This window comes from Erinaceus europaeus, chromosome 9, assembly GCF_950295315.1.
Source record: "Erinaceus europaeus chromosome 9, mEriEur2.1, whole genome shotgun sequence".
Lineage (NCBI taxonomy): Eukaryota > Metazoa > Chordata > Mammalia > Eulipotyphla > Erinaceidae > Erinaceus > Erinaceus europaeus.
The window spans coordinates 47,789,256-47,798,578 of NC_080170.1; the positions used below are offsets into that span (position 1 = coordinate 47,789,256).

General features: G+C 40.2%; 1 protein-coding gene across 1 annotated transcript in view; it reads left to right on the plus strand.

Moving 5' to 3' along the window:
• Nucleotides 1-7,338, plus strand: part of LOC132540303 (collagen alpha-1(I) chain-like) — a 70,370-nt gene extending 63,032 nt beyond the window's left edge. Inside the window, exons 3-4 of the mRNA XM_060197096.1 lie at nt 547-605; nt 7,173-7,338. The gene's annotated coding sequence lies outside the window, so the exon portion shown is untranslated. The remainder of the gene's footprint in view (nt 1-546; nt 606-7,172) is intronic.
• The last annotated feature ends 1,985 nt before the right edge of the window (nt 7,339-9,323 follow it).

The following is a 9,323-nucleotide window of genomic DNA, read 5'->3' on the forward strand; positions in this document are numbered from 1 at the left end:
GTCCCTTTTATTTTTCTTTTTTGTGACTTCCTAGTTGTTTTACGTGTCTACTTTTCTGTTGTGTCATGATCATTTATCAGATGAATTTAGAGTTAGTGTTAGTGACTCATTGTCATATATGTCATAAAATGCTTCTTGCATTTGTCATTTGCCTTATATTTCAATTTTGTTGATAAATGTACAATTTAAAATTTTGTGGAACCAATCTTAGTTATGACATGAAAAAATAAAATGATTATCTTTAGTGGTGTCTCCCAGTAACTTGGGATAATTAAATATTTGAGCCTTCTAGAACTGGTTTTTATAGATTGCTTATGCCAGAATCTGACTGGTTAGTGTTCTACCCTGGTCCTTTCGCATTCATACCAGCCAGAGCAGTTAAGATCAAGAGCAGGAACCAGACTTAGAAATAACATTGTTTAGACTATTGTGGCATTAGCCATAAACTTACCAGTGACTCCAGAGTTGACAATTGTAATTGAATTTGTGCTCTATCTGATCTCATTTTCTTCTGTACTCTCCTCATCATTTTTGTTTTTCCTTCAGTTGAGAAATCATTTCCTTCCCTCTGCTCTGGGCCACATACTTTGGGAAACTCAGTGGGGGTGGGTACTACAAATGGAATATATATACCACAGCACTGCTCAACTCTGACTTATGGCAGTGCGGGGGGGATTGAACCTGGGATTTTGGAACCTCAGTCATGAGAGTCTTTCCATAACCATTATGCTAGCTACCCCCTCCCCTAAATATATATATTTTTAAATCTAGCCATATCATCAGGCATTACTGTGCTTTATAAAGGCCGGTATTTTTACTATCTAAACTCAATAGCATTTGTAAACTCTGAGTTCTAGTTATGAAGTAGGTCATTAGATAGAGATAACTTTATTAATACAATACAGATCCATATATATATTTGCACCTGATGAAGCAGCATAGGGCTGGAGAGATAGAATAATGCTAGAGCACAGGACTTGTATTTTGAGGCCCTAAGTTCTATCCCTATCATTGCCTTACACCAGAGCTGAGCAGTGATTTGTTCTCTCTCCTCCTTAAAAAAAGAATTAGGGGCCAGTGAATAAATAGCACACTTGGCTAGTGTGCTATTTTTCCATGTGTATGACTCAAGACTGGAGCCCGGACCCCACTACATTGAATCAAGCTTCGGTGTTATTCTTTCTTTCTCTCTCTCTCTTTCTTTCTCTCTCTCAGTACATAAATTTATTGATATTATTATATTCTCTTTTTTAAATTTTTTAAATATTTATTTATTTTCTTTTTGTTGCCCTTGTTGTTTTTATTGTTGTTGTAGTTATTATTGCTGTTGATGTTGTCATTGTTGGATAGGACAGAGAGAAATGGAGAGAGGAGGGGAAGACAGAGGTCGGAGAGAAAGATAGACACCTGCAGACCTGCTTCACTGCCTATGAAGTGATTCCCCTGCAGGTGGGGAGCTAGGGGCTCAAACCGGGATCCTTAGGCCCGTCCTTGCACTTTGTGCCACATGCACTTAACCTGTTGCGCTTCCGCCCAACTCCCACCCACATCATTATATTCTAAGTATAGTTTTGCTAATGCTATCTAAATGAATATGTGAGTATGTCCATATGCATATGAGGTTAATGATTTTCAAAAACTAAACTAGGGGACTAATCAGTTTGCCTGAAGTCTCAAGGTGGATACAAATTGAAGTTGAGATTGAAATACAAGACCACTTGGCTTCTAAACATTTAGGGTCACTTGTCAGTTGAAACGTTTAGATCAAGGATATACCTTATATGCCAAGATCTAGTAAGCCAATGACTAGTTTTTTGATAATCTATGTCTGTAACCTCTCCTCCAGTACTTCTTTCTTACATAGTCCCAGAATTTCCAATGAAAATGAATCAGTGCTTTCTAGCTTTGGGCTGGGAAGATATCATAATGGCTATGCAGAGAGATGTTCATGCCTGAAGCTCTGAATTCCCAGGTTTAATGGGAGTACCACCTATAAACTAGAGCTGAGCAGTGTAGTAGTAGTAAAAACAAATAAACAAACAAACCTAGCCAAGGGTTGATAGTCCTGAAACCATAGACCTAAAGAAATTTTCTAGGGGGTCAGGTGGTGGCTGGCCCAGTTAAGTGCACATAGTGCTAACTACAAGGCCCTGGGTTTGAAGACCAAGGCCCTGGGTTTGAAGACCCACTCTCCCCAGGGGAGGGATTGCTTCACAGGCAGTGAGGCAGGTCTTCAGGTATCTCTCTGTCTCTCTCCTTCTCTATTTTCCCCTCCTCTCTCAATTTCTCTCTGTCCTATAAAATGGACAATAAAATGGAAGAAATTCTCTTAACAATCACATTCTTGGTCTTTAACATACATACATGCACCCTAATAGGAAAAAAAAATTAATCTCACCAAAATTAATTATATGACATTGTTGGCCTAGACAGTAATGAAGCAATGTCTGGTTCTTTTAAAGGTCACAAATAAATGATTCATAACCCAAACAAAAGTATAGACTTTGCCCAGTGCATAGTCAATGGTAGGTACATATTTTTCAGAAACATGGAATGACACCTTCATTGTGTTATTCCATATTTACTCTAGTTGTTGCTTGAATCTTGCCTGACACTTTAGGAAGATGACTAGAGAGACATGCGACTCACATTCGGAAAGAGATAGCAAAAGAAATTTATCTAAAACTCACTCCATATTGCTTGTTTTATTTATAGCTAGAGAACGTTCCTGTAGCTGATGTGATAGTGTCACTCTTCTGAACTTGTGATCACAGCAGATTATGCTAATATTTGTAACAGCTGTCTGTCTCTTTATTCAAGGGTCTTTATTCTTCTTTTAACAAGAGGAAAACTAAGAAGGAGGCATGATCTTAAATAGCTCTCTTTTCTTCTTGCCCATTAAGTCAGAAAATATTTGGGATAATTCTGCATTATAATTTATGAGTTTCAGGTGTGCATTATTAAAAGTCAGTATATAGATATAGTAAGTGCATCACACACAATTAACCCCGTTAACCCCAGCTCTTCCTTCCCTTCTGGCAACTGCTTTAGCCCATGAATTTAGTTTTGTTTTACTTCTGTTGATTACTTCTGTTGATCTGCTGATTAGCTTTCTTTCAGCACCACACATGAGTGCAGTCATACTTTGCTTGTCTGTGTCTGACTTACTTCACTCAGCACAACCCTTTCCTTCTGAACTCACCCATGTTGCTGTAAATAGCAGGATTTTATCTCTTAGAACTGCACCATCTTCCATGATGCATATTGACCACCTCTTCTTTATCCACATGTCTTACAGACCACTTGAGTCATATACACAGAGGTCTCCTTAAGTGCCCTGTGGGATCTCCTACCACTCCAACTTCCTGCATTTCTTTTTTTTTTTTTTCTTCCAGGGTTATCACTGGGGCTTAATGCCTGCACTATGAATCCACTGCTCCTGGAGGCTATTTCCCCCATTTTGTTGCCCTTGTTGTTACTGCTGTTGTAGTTATTGCTGTTACCATTGCTGTTGTTGGATAGGACAGAGAGAAATCAAGAGAGGAGGGGAAGACAGAGTGGAGGAGAGAAAAATAGACACCTGAAGACCTGCTTTGCTGCTTGTGAGGTGACCCACCCCCACCCCGCAAGTGGGGAGGCTCAAGCCGGGATCCTTGAGCTGGTATCCTTGTGCCTGTCCTTGTACTTTGCTCCATGTGCACTTAACCCATTGTGCTACCACTGAATTCCCCCACTTTTTTTTTTTTTTTTTTTTAAATACTAGAGCACTGCTCAGCTCTAGTTTATGGCAGTGTGGAGGATTAAACGTGGGATTTCGGAGCCTCAGGCTTGGGTGACTTTTTGCATAACCATTATGCTATCAACCCCCCCCCCCCCCCCCCCCCCGCCCTTCCTGCATTTCTGTGGTGAACCCTGGTGGCCCTTCTCGGTTTCTCTGCTGTCATCCCTAGTTGAAATAAAGCTCTTATTACAAGAACCAGTAGAGTGGCTGTCAGAGGAATGTGTGTGTGTGTTAGTTTTATTATATAGGATGACCTCATGGCTAAATGAATGAGAAAAAGAATTGTTGTGTTTCAAGACTATTGAACACAACAATATGTTCCATTCAAATAGATGTTTTCTTTTTTTTAAAATATAAGAAAGATAAAACTAAGATACTATATTATTTATTTATTTATTGGAGACAGACAACTAGAAATTGAGAGAAGTGGGTGATAGAGAGGGAGATAGAGACAGAAAGACACCTGTAGCACTGCTTCACCACTTGCAAAGCTTTCCCCCTGCAGGTGGAAACCAGGGGCTTGAACCTGTATCCTTGTGCATTATAACATGTGCACTCAACCAGGTACACCACCACCTGGCCCCAAAATTAATACACTTTATTATAAAGCACATCCTGAAACTATATATATTCACTGTTAACACATGCAAGTGGGGACCAGGGACTTGAACTCAGGCCCTTGAGTGTTCAACCTGGCCCCCTCTTTGACTTTTAAAAAAAAATATTTTATTTATTTCTTTGTTTTCCTTTTTGTTGTCCTTGTTGTTTTATCATTGTTGTGGTTATTATTGTTGTGCTATTGATGTTGTTGCCGGATAGGACAGAGAGAAATGGAGAGAGGAGGGGAAGACAGAGAGGGGGAGAGAAAGATAGACACTTGCACACCTGCTTCACCACTTGTGAAACAACCCCCCTGTAGGTGGGGAGTCGGGGGGGGGGGCCCGAACCAGGATCCTTATGCCAATCCTTGCGCTTTGAGCCATGTGCACTTAACCCACTGCGCTACTGCCCAACCCCCCCTCCCACTTTGACTTTTACATGGTTTATTTTAGACAGTCTCATTAAAAGGAGCATGGTGGGGTGGGGAAATCCTGTATGCATGCTTGGGTGTGATTGTTTATGTTTAATCCTCTGCAGACACTTAGCTTCTGTTTAGTTCACTTCCATCTCCTTGGCAACAACCAAGCTGCCAGCTAGAACAGGACTCTCGCTAAGTGCCAGGTAGGCACTTGCATTGTGTTTTTACTTTGCCAACTACTTAGCTGGATGATCTTGTGTCAGTGCTTTTACTTGAGTCTAGGTTTCTTCATCTGCAAAGCTGGGAACTGAATGTAAAGTTCTTATGGGACTGATGCAAAGTGATTCACATGTGCACTGAACAGGGTGTCTGGCATAGTGAGTGCCCAGCAAATGTCTCTTCCCTTCTCTTCCCTGGTTTCTTTTTCCCTCACATTATGGGTGAACTAATCAAGGTATAGAACTGTTAGGTGACTTACCAAACTTCACTTTTACTTTTAGAAAGCACTAGGGCCTTAGTACTCTCTTACCCGTGTTTCTTTTACTTTGTTACACATTGTCTGTGGATGGTGATTGGATTTGTGGCTCAACCCCAAGTGAAGAAGTAGATGAGAGAACAAACTCAAGACTAGAGACAAGAATAATTTTGTTAATCCATACAAGAAATATTTCTTCATTCTAGATCCGGGAAAAAAAAAATGGTCTGTTGTAAGATTCTGGTTCATAGTTGAAAAGTAGCAGTGTCACATTAAAAAAAAAACTTTATTGGTAGGAAGAAAAAGAAAAGAAAAAGAAAAAAACACTCACAAATCCGAAGGGTGAGCTGAAGAATGGGTTAGCTCAAGTGTTAAGGCGATTCAGGGAGGTGGCAGGGACACTTCAAGAAGGTAGTATTATTAGGTTAGTATTTTCCCGGGATGCATTGGATCGACCTTCTCGTGGTGCATCCCGTGAGTACCCATTTATTGGGGAAACTGATGATCCTTCCTAGCCGACTGAATCCACATGGATCCCAGTCACTTTCAAAGCCAGCAACAAGCAGACATCAGGCTCAACCTGACGCTGTTGACTGGCTATGGAAGAAGGGCAAACGCTAGAACAAGAAAGTATTTTCCCATTCCATCACAGTGGTGTAGTATTTAAGGGGTCTAAGTGCTGTCCGTTCTCAAATTTTCCTGTCTGTGTTACTTACTCTTCCTTTTAAGTACCACCATCATGGGAAAACAACTGTATCTGTACTCAAGGGCAGAATATCTTATAAATCTAGCTGTGCCATCAATCTCTGCTGCCTTGTCTGTATCAGTAGCAGCTGCTCTGAAAAGCATGGCCTTTGCTCCCTGCACTTAATTTTTCACTAATAATACATGAATTAGTCTATACATGAATCTTTTGCTTCTTGTTCATGATTCAGGTCAAGCATGACAGATGGTTCACCAGAGGATACTTGCTCACAATGTTCAGGCTTCCTAATAGACGCAGCCATTATTTCTGCTCTCTCCTTCCCTTCTTCCTATCTGCTTCTTACCTCCCTTCCCTTCTCTGACTGCCTACTTTTATTTCATGGATTCCTACGCAAGGACAAAATAAAGAGAAACTATGATTTCTTCCTAGGCGGAAACTGCCAATAAATGTAGGGAGATACAACCGGAAACATGAAAGGGTTATGAATATAGGTAAGTGTAGGGTGAGGCAGCCCAACCTACATGCTTAAGGGTGGAGAGGATTTATAGTAAGTAAATGATCTATTTGAGGTGTGGTTTGACAGGAAAATTTCTTCAAGCCAATTTGCTTACCCACCTTCCTGCTGACTCCAAAGCCAGTCGCTGCAGGTTCTAATAATCTGAGTCTGTATGCATCTCTTTCTTTCTTTCTTTCTTTCTTTCTTTCTTTCTTTCTTTCTTTCTTTCTTTCTTTCCAGAGCACTGTTCAGCTCTGGCTTATGGTGGTGCGGGGGGATTGAACCTGGGACTTCGGAGCCTCAGGCATGAGAGTCTGTTTGCATAACCATTATGCTATCTACCCTCCGCCTTCTTTCTTTCTTTCTTTCTTTCTTTCTTTCTTTCTTTCTTTCTTTCTTTCTTTCTTTCTTCCTAATGTTTTCTGTTTTCTTTTCTTCTCTTTTCTTTTCTTCTCATTAGTGATTTAATAACCTTGCTCTTTTTCCATGCCATCAGCATACCTACATGGCAGTGGGCTGGGATGTATCATCCAGTCTAGTCTGAGAAATGCTGGTTTTCTCATCTCACTTTCCAGTATTTATACAGTGCTCAAACATGAGCCTGTCTGTGGTCACACCCTTGTATCCTTACATCCATAGGTGTGATCACAGCTCCTAGTGCCTCTGAACAAGTTCCTTTTGCCTTGGTTGTGACAGGTCACAGGAGGACTGCAGCAGCACCTAGGACTCTAGAGGAGGAGGTGAGAGTGATCCGCATGATGGTGGAGGAGGACTGAAGTTGGTGGTGGAAAGGGGGTGCTAACACCTATCTTAGGAGTTAAGAATTGTACTCACATGGCAACAAGTGCCTTCTAAATTATTATTTCCCCCAATAAAGTGATTTGGAAAGAAAAAAAATGCATAATGATCACCTTTTTTTTTTAACCATTCACATTCTTTTTGTGTTTACAATTTTTTTCAAATATTTATTTATTTATTTATTTATTCCCTTTTGTTACCCTTGTTGTTTTATTGTTGTAGTTAATATTGATGTCGTTGTTGTTGGATAGGAGAGAAATGGAGAGAAGAGGGGAAGACAGACAGGGGGAGAGAAAGACACACCTGCAGACCTGCTTTACCGCCTGCAGACCTGCTTCACCGCCTGTGAAGCGACTCCTCTACAGGTGGGGAGCTGGGGGCTTGAACCTGGATCCTTAAGACGGTCCTTGCGCTTTGTGCCACATGAGCTTAACCCCCTGCACTACGGCCCAACTCCCAATGATCACTTGCTACCCCTGGAGTGAGACTACCATAGATTGTATTCGGAGATGAGCACATTCTGAGCTCAAAGAATAAAAAATCATGGTCCATTCAACAATTAATAGGTGACTCATATTAATAGGCTAATTATGTACTTTTTCTAAACAGTCAGTATATGTGAAGGCCAAATTGTACCTCACCTCCATGCATATGTTGAAATCTTAGCCTCCAGAACCTCAGACTGTACCTGTATTGGGAGATAGAGGCACTAAAAAGGAAATTAAACTAAAACGAGGTCCTCAGGTTAGGCCTTAGCCCAATACAACTGGTGTTCTTTATAAACAGAGGTTAGGACACAGACTCACAGAGCAAGGGAGTAAGTAAGAGGACAGCAGACAAGCCAAGGAGAGAAACCTCAGAGGAAGCCTAATCAGCTGACACCTTGACCTTAGTTTCTCAACTCCAGAAGTAAGAGAAAATTGATTTATGATATTTAAGTGTGTGGAGCTTTGTAATGACAGCTCTAGCAAACTAGAATTCTGCTTGCAACATCCCTTTAGGGCTTTATTCTCCTTCACAGACTGTGAAGTTCCACAGTCTTCTGTTTTATCTCATATTTATTGAAAAATTATCTCCCCATTTGTCCTCCCCCACCCTCTCCTCTCCCTCTCCCTCTACTCCTTTCCCTTCCCCTCCTACTTCCCCTCCCCTTCTTCCTCCTCCTGTTCCTTCTCCTTTTATCATGCAAGCTCTGGGCAAAATACTTAACAGTGGTGATTTTTTTTTTTCTCTAAGTCAACTCAGTTTGATGATTTAAACTGCCAGCAAGACTTATTAAAAAGCTGGTGAAAAAGGAGGAGAGCTTGAATTAATCTCCCTGAAATGTTCTGGAGGTTGTAAATAACCCTTGGTTTGAAAGTCTGGTTAACAGTCCTGTCAGTAAAACAAAACAAAAAAAGTCTCTAGGGAGAGAATAACAGGGCAGGCTGTAAAAGCACAAGCTTATCACAGAAGTGTTTTGATCTGTGTTTTGAATAATGTGACTGAGGTTAGTAATAAGTTTATTTTAGAAACCAAATGATGATGATGCATTTCAGCAATTATTTGGTGAGCCTTATAATCCATTATCTGTAGAGTTCGCAAACGGTGTGTACTGTTCCCTCAGAGGTTGGAACCACAGCTTGATTAGGTCTAATTCATTAACCCAGGTTCATTTGCAATCTGCTCTTAGGAGTAAAGTGTGAAATAATAAAAAATAAATATGTAAGTCATTTCAAAAATCAATCAAATGCCTAAACTATTGTGGGACTCAGGATAAATCCAGGTTAAATTAATTTATCATTTAGATCTATACTCATATCTTTAATATAAATTATTGGCAAGAATTAGGATATTGAATTAAAGCAAAATATCTTAATTTAATCATCTAATTTAATTTTGTTCAGTATATAGGATTCACTAAGGCAAGAAAGGAAGTTGTGTTAAGGGCATATTTTTTCATAACAAGGGTAGGAACAGATGAGAACTCCTGTTTGTTATCTAAGCAGAACCTCTAATGAATACATCCCAGTCTTTAAAATATAGTGAAGGGGGTCAGGTGGTAGCTTA